The sequence below is a fragment of the Aotus nancymaae genome, unplaced genomic scaffold (genome assembly GCF_030222135.1).
Source record: "Aotus nancymaae isolate 86718 unplaced genomic scaffold, 86718_ANA_hifiasm-v0.15.2.pri h1tg000006l, whole genome shotgun sequence".
Classification (NCBI taxonomy): Eukaryota; Metazoa; Chordata; class Mammalia; order Primates; family Aotidae; genus Aotus; species Aotus nancymaae.
The window spans coordinates 88,623,748-88,634,671 of NW_026988417.1; the positions used below are offsets into that span (position 1 = coordinate 88,623,748).

A 10,924-nucleotide genomic window follows, 5' to 3' on the forward strand; every position below is an offset into this window, starting at 1 on the left:
TTTGACTTTCATCATTTGACTCTGACCAATCTAGCCATGGGCCTTTGAATCTGCTCTATGTGGAGTTTATTGGTTTTGGATGTATAGATTATGTGTTATAAATTTTGAAATTTTCCAGTCTTTTTGCCAATGTCTCTCTCTCATCTCGTCTGAGACTTCTATTATGTTTATTTTGGTACATCATTGGTGTCCCATAATTGTCTGAGGTTCTGCTCATTTTGTTTTCTTTTCCCATACTGCTTCTCCTATTGGATTATCTCTATTGACCTGTCTTCAAGTTTTTTGATTCATTCTTCTGCCAGCACAAATCTGTTGAGACACTCATATTTTTAATTTATTGGTCTAAGTCCAGAATTTATATCTTCATTTTTGAAGCAAAATTTATTGATATAATTTATTGATATTCTCTTTTTGGTGAGATGTAAACTTTTTTATTTTAGTTCATGTATATATATACATGAACTAAACAAAAAATAGGAAGTATATATATATACACACACACACATAAAATATTTTATATATATATATACACATACACAAACACTTTCTATTTTTTTTAATAATTTATTTGAAAAATACGGACTGCTTCTCGAATTTGTGTTGCATTCTTTTGCAGGGGCCTTGCTACTCTACTCTGTATCATTCCAATGTTAGTGTATGTGCTGCCAAAGTGATCATTGATTTTTTTATTCTGTAACACATTATTGCCTTTACATTTCTTGACTGCTTTACACATGGTCTTGTTAATTCTTTGAACTTATCTATAATAAGTTATTTAAGACATTGTCTTAAGTTCAAAATCTGGTACTCCTCAGTGACATTTTCTGTTGGCTGTACATGTGTCATGCCTTCGTATTTCTTTGCATGTTTCATTTTTAAAAATTGCAAATATTATATATTGTAGCCATTCTGGTATCAGAGTCCTCAACCCTCAAGATTTGTTGTTATTGCTTAGATGTTTAAAATTTTTATTGTTTTTCTTGCTTCTACTTGTTTAGTGACCTTCCTGAACTAATTCTGCAGATTTTGTATTCCTTTCAGTGTGCAGCTACTAAGCACTGTACTATACAGGTTAAGTAGTCCTAATAAAAAAAATCTGAAATCTTAAATGCTCTAAAATCTGAAAATTTTTTAGTGCATTGACATGTTGTGAAAAGAAAATGCTAATTGGAGTATTTCAGATTTCTGGATTGGAAATGCTGAACTGGTATAGATAGTGGAAGGATTTCTAAATCCTTCCAAATTCAAAATCCAAAACACTTTTTGTCCCAAGCATTTCAGATACAAGATACTCAACCTGTCTATATATAATTATAGATATACTTTATATATTATGTATTTATAATTATATATGTAAATATATAATTATACACGTGTGTGTGTGTGTGTGTGTGTGTGTATACATATATAATTTTTAAGTTTGCCTTTCTAGGAGTCACATCTAGATCAGTATAATTTAGTGGTCAGCCAATGATCCATAAGAAGATTTTCTTAAATGCCTTTCTTGTGTATCTACGACCTTTCAAAGGGTAATAAGTCACATCCAAACTTCAGGCAGTTTTCAGTATTTCTTTAGCTTTCACTTCTTGCTTCTGCAGGGTTTTGTTCATTCACATCTGCAAGGTGAGTCAGATGTAAATGACTAATACCTCCTTTCCCATGTCTTCCCTGGACTTAAACATAGCCTTTCAGATATTTCCTCATGAATCTGTTGCAGCATTTCAGAGTTTTCTGTGGTCAACTGATTCTCTGGGATTTTTTTTAAATCCCTCCTCAACTTGTTTGCTCCAACTCAACCACAGCCTTCAGTAGCTGTGATGTTGCCAGCTAATTGCTATTGTTTTGGTAATGCCATGGGGTTGGGACTCCTCTTTTCCATACTGAGCTAAGCTCTGAATCAAATTAATTGGCCATAACACCCTGGGAATAGAGTTTTTACACAGAGCTGTGATTTCAGACAAAACATTCACTGTTCTCTCGGAATGGTGCTTTTATAACAGAGCTCCAAAGAGATCAGACCTCTTTGGAGCTCTGACTTTTGGCTACCACATTATTGATCTGTTGACATAGGGGAAATTGGACTAGCCCCAAGTAAAAAATGTTACAGATCATGCTGCCTTACAGACGTTCAGTAGCTTCTCTTGTATAGATGTTCAGTTTGCTCTGCGGCTTTGTGTAATTTTCAGAGTGCTGAAATGATGGATTTTAGTTGTTTATCTCACATTTTCATAGTTTTAGTGAGAAAATAAGTGTACAGAGGTCCTTATTCCCTCACCAGAAGTCTGTTCTTCACTTTGTTTTTTCAGAATAAAGAGGTACAATGTGATCTTTACTTTCTCATCTTTAGCTTCTCTTCTACTTGTTCATTATCTATCCTATTTATATCTGCATTTTCAAGTAAAATTTATATTTATCATGCTTCTTCGATTTTAAAGTTTCTTAGTATCTCCCCCCCTCTTCCAGGTAAAATACGCATTTGTAAAGGTTTAAGAGATATAAGTATTATGACATAGTTTTTATTTATATGCTCAGATTTCACATCTTAGTCGATTTCTATTATTTACTATTTTTTGTTATTGCTTTTCTCAATGTTCTCATCTTTCAAATGTGACTTGCTTCTGTATTGGTTTATGAAAAATAATTAAATTCCATGAAATTATTCCCTTGCTAGTCTTAGTAATTCTGAATTCCAGATGGAAGAGTTATATCTATTACACTTTAACAAATACATTTATATACATTCTCTAATATAAGAAAGGACATTTCAATTTTATTACAGTAAATTTATGGCAATAAATTTACATTTATATCCTTTATTTACATTATATCCTTTGCATAACATCAGTCGGTGAATCATGGCTTAAAAATACATCTTCAATTAGTTATGCAGCAATAAAGTCCTCAATATGTATTATCATTTACAGTTATAATTTGCTAGATGGTACAGATGAGATATAGCAGTGAGTAACATAATTGCCTTTTTAATGCTGCAGTAGGTATGCTGTGGTCATTAATTATCAACTTGACTAATTATTGGTAGCAATTAATCTTTGCTCTAATAATTATTGCTGATGAATATACATGTTTTGCCCCCATTACCTTTTACCATGACATGAAGATGATGTATGTGATTACTAAACTACAGATTGTCTAAAACAGAGTTAAATAGTTTGATATAGTAAAGGTGTCCTTGGAACCAGATAAAATTTCATTAAATCATTGGAACTGCAAAAGGCAACTGACCTAGTGACATTTTTCAGATATTAAGGTTATCTCATTCCCCACCCTCCCTCCCAGATTTGTTTTTTTGTATTTCGTATACAATGGTGAAAAGTTTCTGGCTCTCCTTAAATAGAAGAGTTATTAAGAATTGTGCTTCTGGGCCGGGCGCGGTGGCTCAAGCCTGTAATCCCAGCACTTTGGGAGGCCGAGGCGGGTGGATCACGAGGTCGAGAGATCGAGACCATCCTGGTCAACATTGTGAAACCCCGTCTCTATTAATACAAAAAAATTAGCTGGGCACGGTGGCGCGTGCCTGTAATCCCAGCTACTCAGGAGGCTGAGGCAGGAGAATTGCCTGAACCCAGGAGGCGGAGGTTGCGGTGAGCCGAGATCGCGCCATTGCGCTCCAGCCTGGGTAACAAGAGCGAGACTCCGTCTCAAAAAAAAAAAAAATTGTGCTTCTGTAAATGAGAGGGTGTATGTAATCTTAGCATTGAGAAAAAGGTGTAGAAAAAAGTCATAAAATGCTAACTCTGAAAAATTCTTCATAGTAATTACCAACTTTTATGTACATGTTCTTCAACTTGTGAGAGGGTTGTGTCCTGATAAGCTCATCATAAATTGAAAATATCTCAAGTTGAAAAGAAATGTAATACACCTAACCCACCAATGTCATAGTTTAGCCTAGTATACCTTAAAAGTATGAAAAACACTTATATTAGCCTACAGTGGGGAAAACTAACAGAGCATATTTTATAATAATGTGTTGAACATCTCATGTAATTTATTGAGTACCTTATTGAAAGTGAAAAACACAATGGTTGAATGGGTACTCCAAGTACACTCTCTACTGAATGCATACAGCTTTTGTTAACATAACTTTAGTTGAAAAATTGTAAGTTAAACCATTGTAAGTCATGAACCATCTGTATTTACAAATGCCTGACTTTAACCAAATAACATTTGTGAGAAGGGTGGATCTTGTATTTTTTGTATACCCAGCACAAGTATAGTGCCTTGTACCCAGTAGATGCTCAAGAAATATTTGCAGAATGCATAATTAAATGGTGAGGTGAGCTAAATATCCCGAAACAATGAGAAGCTAATATAAGATAGTCATTGGATAATTGTTAATTTTCATCAAAGAGATCATTCAATAAGTTTTCACAAAAATAACCTCTACTCTAACATTTACCATTCAAATACACTCAGAGAAACATACTGACACTCACTGAATGAGAAAAAAATAAATGTGAGACCTCATGATACTGATTTTAAACAAAATTTGCTGCTGCTTGGAGAAATAGAGGCTTACATTTGCTTTATCAGAAACAGACTGTCATCAGAACGAACCTAAAAGAACTTCTATTTTAAGAAGTCTAAACCACTCCAGCTTATGCAGACATATGTTATCATAGCAATTATATTAAATAATTGGTCTAAAGTATATTTAAAAGCAGATATTTTTGTCATTTTACTCATTTCTTTGTGGGGGAACATTTAAAATATATTTCACGGTTTAAAATGGCTTTCCAATATTGCAGTCTTAACAATGTTGTAACTGTGGGAAACAGGGTTTAACTTGAGGTGTACTGATTTATGACTACCATCCAAGAAATAATATAATAATTGGATCATATATTGGTTTCTTTGAAAGAAAGAGCATGGTGGTGAATGGTGTGCTTGTATGAACAATATAGGAGAAATACATAAGCAGTGGTTTGTCTAAACAAAGCAGTGGTTGCAGTAACCCATAGTTGTTGTGATCAATATGAACCTGGGAAATGGTACTACTTAAACTAAATATAGGATAACACTGTGGAAAGCTCTGTGGCTAAGAGCAGTAAGTCTGAGGTCAGGAGACCCTGGGTTGGAGGCTCATCTCTCTATTTAGTATGAATTTTACCACAAGTTATTCAATTATTCTGAACCTAGTTTCATAATCCTTGACACACTGGTTACAAAAATAAGATTGTGTCATGGGATGACTATGGTAATTTCATGTAAGTAATGTTTTTATTATGGTTATAATAGCTGTATCAAAAGGTTGAGAGAAGTATAGGAAAATTATTTAGTGTACTTATACATATTATTTTTATTACTGCTATTACAAATATGCATATGCACAATTCAAATACTACAGAAACATTTTTAAATCATATGTGAAAACAGATATAACTTTTAGACCAAAATGTTTTCAAAATCAACGCTATTATATTTATTGAATAATTTGTCTCAAATAATCCATCAGTAATCCTACAAAAGAGGATTCCTTTGTTTTCTGAAAGAGGCTCTTTAGGACTAATTGATATTCTATCCTCTAATGTGAGTAAGCGTGTAAGCAAAAGGATGGTTCAGAGCCAGTCACTTTATTCCTCCAGGTCATTCTAGAGAGAATTTTGATGTGGATTTCACATTGCATCACTGGTATGGGTGGCTTATTTTGTCTCTAAATAGACCCATACTGGAAACTTTTTCCAATTATGATGTCCTTCAACATTTGACCAAGAATACCTTCTCAGATTGGCCTAAACTCTATAGTGGTGACAAAATTAAAACGTTTTATAATCTAGTCCTGCCCACTTGCACATCATACTCTTCCTTTATCTCTACTGAATACAAGCTCATGACTTGGCAAGTGTTAAAGATTTATCTATTTATTAACATTTTACTTACAAGGATAAAACTCTTGAAATATTACAGCTCATTTTCAAGAATGTCCTTGGGATGGAATGCTGATATATTCTTTGTCACATTATATTTTCAGACCATGTAGGTCACTGTCATAAAGCAGTCACTAGAAAAGTTAAATGAATCCGCATTATGCAATAGATTTTTTTCATATTTTAGATACATATACATCTACATAATACTTGACTATAAATTTTGATGGTAGAGCTAAGGACTCTGTGGAGAGACTGCTAAACTCTTAAGAAGGTAAACAACTTTTGGAATCAATATAATTGTATTTTTTGTTGAATGGTAGCAAAATTTTTATATCTACCTTTATTAAGAAAATATTCTTTTGTCTTTGTTAACAATTAAGTGAAAAACATGGTAGAGGGTCTTTCCATTCCATTCTCCCTAACTCTGAAATGCATATGCACAGAACAGAATGATTGGAGTGGGGGAGTGAAGGGGTATGTCAGTATATCAGATAGGGAAAAATATCAGTTTTTTCATCCCAGTTGGCTCCAGGATATTTGTTAGCAGTCCTCGAATGCTATTGTGCAGAGTGTATTAGGTGATAGTGTGTATTTTAGCATGGTGGTTAAGACTGAAGGATTAGAATTGCCCAAGATTGGATTGTGAACAAGTTCCATTACTCAATAATCTTTTTCCTTAGTTTGCTTATCTGTAAAAGGGGTGTAATAACAGTGTGTTATTGGATGGTCATATGGAAAAAAAAGAGGATAGCTTAGCATAAAACCTAGAAAATATAATCGCTTTTAAAAATAAAAGCTATTATAATTATTTCCTCCCATATTATAACATTCCTTCAATAAACTGTATGATTCCCTAAACAATTTATCTATTTCTCTTTTTAAAAAATTATTTTTCAGGCTGGACCACTTATTACCTAGAATAGTAAATTATGTGAGCATAGTTCCCATTCCTAGATTAATGCTTTTTATTTGTTACACTTTAGATACGGTGGGTTTCTTTTCTTAGTGCGTGAGTCAGTTCACATTGAATACACCCTTTGTGTCAGTTCTTTATACCAGTAGGAGCTGAGATAAAGGAACATAAAAGTTAAATAGAAATGCTGGCTTCAAAGAGCTTGAAGTTTAGTGATAAAGACAGACTTGCAAACAGGCAATTGTCTTGCCGTATGATAAGTTCTCTACAGGGAGGAGTGCACGGTGCCACTGGAGCCTATAGTTGGTGTTAGAGACATGATGTTTAAACGCAGACCTGAAGGTTGAGTAGGAGCAGGCCAATAAAAATGTGACAGGAGAAAAAATCCACCCACAAGAAATAGAATGTGCAAAAACCTGTAATGAAGAGTGAACATGGTGTATTCAAAAGTCTGAAATAAGGTATTTTTGGTTTCGGTAAGAATACAGAGTTAAATTTCAAAGGTAACAAAAAATTAGGCTGGAGAAGTAAACAAAGGCAAGATCATAAATGAACTTTTACAACAGTTTGATTAACTTTTCCTTTATTAAAAAAAAGGAAGCCACTGAAAGATACCAAGTAGGATAAGAAATGGTGACTACTTGTTTAGGAAGTATAATTTAGGGGCAGAAGAAACTAAGGGACAGAGGTCAAAACTAAAGACAAGAATAATGTAGGAGGCTACTCTGGTAATTGAGGTAGAAAAGCATGGATATATAGACTAAAATAATGCCAGAAGGAATTGGAAGAAGCAAATGGACTTGCTAGATATTTAGAAAGTTTACTTATCAAAGCTTCCCAAAAATTTGATTGATGTCTGTGGTAGCAATAACACTTAATACTTATGTGGCACTTACTATGTTCCCTTAGGCATCTAAGGGTTTTGCTTATATTAAGCCATTTAATACTCACAGAAAATGTCTCTGTTAGATAGTATTATAATTTCCATTTTAGATGAGCAAACTGAGCAACAGAACAGAACTTGTCCAAATTCACATAGCTAGTGAGTGGGAAAGCCAGGATTACAACCCAGGCATTCTGGCTGTGAAATGAAAGCTATTTAGCATGAGGCTACTCTGCTGATCCAAGTGGCAGTTACTGATTTAGTATTCATATTCAAGGCACTGTGTCAAGTACACTGTAATCATTAGTTTGTTTAAATGGTGGCAATTGGTGAAAGTTAAGGAAGACGCAATTAGGTTTCTTGCTTAGTTACAAAGATATGGAGCTCAGCAGATGAGCACAAGTTGAGAATGATTAGTTCAATTTTAGTCAAGCTTACTTTGAGCTGCCTCTGAGTCATTCAAACAGAGATGTCCAGTAGGCAGTTGAATGTACATGACTAAAGGACTGGAGAGTTACTTGTCCTGGAGATAAAAACTTCTGAATTCATCAGTATATGGATATTAGCTAGAGACATGTAAGTGGTCAGACTATTACAGAAAAGGAGGCTTGGAGGAGCACATGGAAAAAGATCAACTTCAATGTCTGGACAGAGAAAGATGACTAGAAAGCAGGATAAGGAATGGTCAAAGAGTTAGGGGGAAAATGGAAAATGTGAAGTTATAGAAGTCAAGATAAGAAAACTTTTCAAGAATGACAGAATGGCCTAATTAATAATGTAAAATACTATAAAATGTCTAAGAAACTTAAGATCTGAAAAATGCCTATTTGATATAATAATATAGAATTCATTGGTGATCTTAATATAGGAAGTTTTAGTTGGTGAGTGGAGGCAGAAGTCAGATTTCAGTAAGTGAAGAAGTGAGTGCAAGGTAAGGAAATGGTGATAGGAAATCTAGACAGGGGATTCAAGGGACTTTAGCTGTAATTTACAAAGGAAGAGTGAGGTGGTAATTGTATAGCAGGTGAGTACATGTGAAGAAAATTTATAGATCAGTGGAACAGTAAACAGTCCAGAAATAAAGCCACACTTGTATAGTCAATTGATTGTGCCAAAAAAAAAAATTCAATGTGGAAAAGTAGCTTATTCAAGAAATGGCTTTGAAAAAACTGGGCAAACGCGTGAAAAGGAATAAGTCTTGATTCCTAATTTAGACCACATGTAGAAATTAACTAGAGATGAAAGAGATCTGAAGAAAAAAGGACAAAGATTCTAGAAAAAATATAATTTGAGGCTGGAAAATATTTACTCAAAAGGTCATAAATAATTAGAAAAGAAAAATAAAATATTTAGTTTATTAAAGTTCATGTGCTCTGCTCATCAAAACACTTAACTGAATGGGCAGTCTAGCAGATAATATATGCAAAGTATATATAAATTCATTATAAACAGGCCAGGCGTGGTGGCTCACGCCTGTAATCCCAGCACTTTGGGAGGTCGAGGCAGGTGGATCATGAGGTCAAGAGATCGAGACCATCCTGGTCAATATGGTGAAACTCCGTCTCTACTAAAAATACAAAAATTAGCTGGGCATGGTGGTGCGTGCCTGTAGTCCCAGCTACTCGGGAGGCTGAGGTTGGAGAATTGCTTGAACCCAGGAGGTGAAGGTTGCGGTGAGCCAAGATCATGCCATTGCACTCCAGCCTGGGTATCAAGAGCGAAACTCCGTTTCAAAAAAAAAAAAAAAAAAAACATGTACCTAACCTTCAACTGAGTAATTTCACTTGTATGTATTTACCTAAAAGACAGACATGAAAAGATCTGTATGTTAATAGTAGCCTTATTCACAATAGCTTGAATTTGGAAATAATCCAAATTTCCATCAACATGAGAATGGTTAAAATAAAAGTATTATATTCATACAATGTAATAATTTCCAGCAAAATAATAAAAATATATTAAAAATTGATAGCCACAGAAGATACGTATAAATCTCAGAGCCATCAAGCTGTGCTAAAGAAGCCAAACATAAAAGAGGTATCTGTATGTGACTTTATTGATGTGAAGTTCTGTATTAGGTAGAATTGATATTTTTGTAAAAATCAGAAACTGTGTTGTTTTTTAGGGTGGCAAGAATACCTGGGAAATGGGAATGAGTGAGTTTTCTGGCGAATGGAAATGTTCTGTATCTCGAAGTGTGAATTATAACAATTGGATGTGTTCAACTGAACTCATATGATTGTACACTTTTGATTTGCACACACTTTGCTGTATGTAAGTTTTACTTTAAAAAATACTCTTAATATTGAACCCTAGTTGGTAGGTTTACTTTTTGCAGTGGTAGAAGATGGCAATTCTGAAACTCCTTTCTGTGTATTCTAGGCTTGGACAAATGAGTAAATAGATTGAGGAATATAGAAGCAAAGTCTTTCATTATGGAGGGGAGGAGATATTAATAAGGAATTAGAGCATTTTATCATCTTATACATGGAGTAGTATATGGAATTAGAAATTTAGTTTCAAATAAATATATATAAAATAAATGTAGATGTAGATATGAGCATATACAAATTTGATACATAAATGTAATACATATACATAACTATAAATATTCATATTTTCCTAGCTCTATTTGCTGAATGACCTGAGAAATCATGACGCAGCAGTATCTATGAGCCCACTTAGTACCTGGATCTAGGTTTCTAATATTATCATTTGCCAAAAGGTACCAGGACTTCTTAAAGAAAAGCCTGCCTCCAAAGTTGAGGCAGGGAAAAGTACAAGATGAACCAAGAGTATCTTGTTGTGGGAAGAAAAAAAAAAAAAGAAAATTCTGAAAGAATGAAATGAATAATCAAAGGGACACAGGATTTAACTTGAGAGGAATTTCTCTTGGCCAAGTCCAGGAAAATTTGACTATCAAAATAATGTTAGAAGTTGATTATAGTCTATTAAATAAAGTAAAAATCTATAAGTTGATATTGGTATATATGAATGAAAGCATGCATGAATCACTGAACACTGATAAATTACAAAAAGGAAAACCCTTATTTATAGAATATCAACTAATAAAAGGAAAAGAGAAGGCTTCCCACAACATTCTAAAACATAAATTGGTCTCACATAAAACAAGGAACAACACTTACATCCAACAAGTGAGAAAGAGAAAAGTGTGTGCAGATACGGGAATGTTTTATATTTGTAGGTGAGAAAGAAAAATATTTGATTTTCCTTACTGGT

At 33.8% G+C, this 10,924-nt stretch overlaps 1 non-coding gene across 1 annotated transcript; it reads right to left on the reverse strand.

Moving 5' to 3' along the window:
- Positions 1 to 571: 571 nt before the first annotated feature.
- Positions 572 to 678, reverse strand: LOC135272035 (U6 spliceosomal RNA). The gene has a single exon (XR_010340139.1). It is a non-coding gene; the product is annotated as a U6 spliceosomal RNA (small nuclear RNA).
- Positions 679 to 10,924: the final 10,246 nt, after the last annotated feature.